The sequence below is a fragment of the Wasmannia auropunctata genome, unplaced genomic scaffold (genome assembly GCF_000956235.1).
Source record: "Wasmannia auropunctata unplaced genomic scaffold, wasmannia.A_1.0 LD288693.1, whole genome shotgun sequence".
In the NCBI taxonomy this organism is placed as follows: domain Eukaryota; kingdom Metazoa; phylum Arthropoda; class Insecta; order Hymenoptera; family Formicidae; genus Wasmannia; species Wasmannia auropunctata.
The window spans coordinates 1-2343 of NW_012074197.1; the positions used below are offsets into that span (position 1 = coordinate 1).

Genomic DNA, 2343 nt, shown 5'->3' on the forward strand with positions numbered 1-2343 from the left:
CAGAGATGTGTATAAGAGACAGCGTAAACAATTTTGAGATTCGTCGGGTCTCCTTTTCTATCTGTGTAATTCCATAAAAAAATCAATAGGATTGTTTTCTAAAGTGTCGATTTGAAAAGTAGAGATTTCAAGCTGTAAAATGCTTTTTTAACATCTCGATATGATTATTTTTGGCGAAGTTACACTCTTGAATTTTGCCTATTTTTGGAGGGTAGAGTAAGTGATGCTTTAATTTTGTTGAGAAGTGTAATAAGGTTATGCGAGTAACGGTAATTATAGTTACTTTTAAAAAAATAACTTTTCATTTTCTGATAATCTTTGATTGGCATTACTTGCCTCATCAAAATACAGAGCTGACTTCCGTTATTCACTGCGAGAATTGAAAGTTTATAGGCTGCGTTCAGGAAGCGCGTTATCAGAGCTATTGCTTCATTTCGTTCTTATTTTACGTCTAATTAACGATAACGTTAAAACGACATAATGGCACTATTATATCATTTTATGTTCGCTATAAAAAGTCAAATTATAGATACGAATTTACTATAAAAGGGAAGTCGAAATTATACTATCTCTCAGTTTCATTTTTGATCTTAGAGTGAGTTAATCATCGCGAATATGCAGCTATCTCTATAAAGCCTTTTGAATAATCGGCGTTCTTGCGCAGCGTATGTATTATAAAATCACATTGTACAGTGATAAAGTACTCTATTATTTATTTCGATTTTTGTTCTCAATGAACATTTTACTCGCCAATCTCATTTAACTATGTTTACTGATCGTGCATTCTGCAAGAAATGTGTATTCATAATTTACAAAGACGTTCGCTTACCTGGGCGTCGATGTTGCCAAGCCAGGCGAATTCTCGTATCAGCTCCGTGAGATACGATGGCAGTTATATTTGTGATGCACCATCATCTCTCCGAAGAATATCTTGACTGTTGCTGATTGCCTGGATAATATCGTAACTCAAACCTACGACAATCGATTCTTCACGGTTGCGACTGGCTCCATTAAAAACAATGAAGCCGCGAGATTTACGCTGTAGAGAGCATTACCAAACATCCGGGATACACGGGCATGGAAAATTCTTGGGAGAATAACATTGCAGTAATCATATAGTATGTTCACATATTATTAGGATAGTTCGGCCACTGCAATTTGTTTCTGCAATTTCGAAAGCGCCACACAATTTATAATTTCTTCCTAATTTCTCTTAAGGTCTTCCTTCTTGTCCTTCATTTATTTTAATCTCTCTTTTTTCGTTTAAATTATTTGTTCTAATCATCTGTTTTGATTGTTTCAGTTCGACAGCCCGATTAGATTCAATCAATACCAACATTCGATCCCCCTAGCCACCGATAAGCTTGTTAGCGGAACGAGATATATCGTATCTGGATGGAATAATAACGGACGGTTCGAATTCTGAAAACTCGGATGGTCTCTTCTGAAAACGGAAAAGATCGTGATCACGAAGAGCCAATGCCAACGAAGCTACGATAATACTTTGAGTGAAGACAACTTGTGCACGATCTGCAGTTCCAATGGAATTGGTGATTGCTTTGTAAGTATGTTCATTGTTAAATATAAGGAAAATAGTTTCTCTAATTTTATATAGACGATTGACCAATTGTTGAAAGGATTTAATAATTGAATTTTTAAAAAAGATAAAACACTTCTGTACTTTAATATTAATAAATAAGTCTAGCCTCGGCCGTTGCGTTTTCTTCAATTTGTATTTTGTATACATTGGCGGTCTGATTGAAAATGTTGTTAATAAATGAGTGCTATAATTAAATCTATTCGGAATTGTTGATTCTTAATCCATTATATTAAATCTTTTCAGGCTCTTGAGGCAGGTATAACTATGCGGATTACTACTAATTTCCAACGCATTTTTAAGAACAAAATAGTTAATAATTTGTAAAAAAAAGTATCATAAAAAATAATGAATTTTGTTGTTTATAAAACAATTAATATAGTATTTGTTTACCCATTCTAAAGGCAGTATAAAAAGCTACGATTTAATTTTTTTGTTAAAAATTATGATGTATCACAATAAATTTTGCCGAATGCTAAATTGTATAATATTCATTATCATAATAGCAGATTAAGCATGCGACAGCTAGCTTACCTAATAATAATATTATAACTTATGTTTTGTTGATTCCAAAATTCTGATAGTCTGATGTATAACATATGATATATAATATAACATATATATACAGGGTGGACTATTTTAATCCATCCAGTCGAATATCTCGAAAATCAAGCCCGGGAGAGAAAAATTTTTCAGACAAAAGTTGTTTGGTTTCAAAGAGGACATAAGATGATAATATTGGTTTG

At 32.8% G+C, this 2343-nt stretch overlaps 1 long non-coding RNA gene across 1 annotated transcript; it reads left to right on the forward strand.

Moving 5' to 3' along the window:
* Nucleotides 1-577: 577 nt before the first annotated feature.
* On the forward strand, nucleotides 578-2077 carry LOC105461431. The gene is made up of 3 exons (XR_975936.1): nucleotides 578-1118; nucleotides 1304-1561; nucleotides 1844-2077. It is a non-coding gene; the product is annotated as an uncharacterized LOC105461431 (long non-coding RNA).
* The last annotated feature ends 266 nt before the right edge of the window (nucleotides 2078-2343 follow it).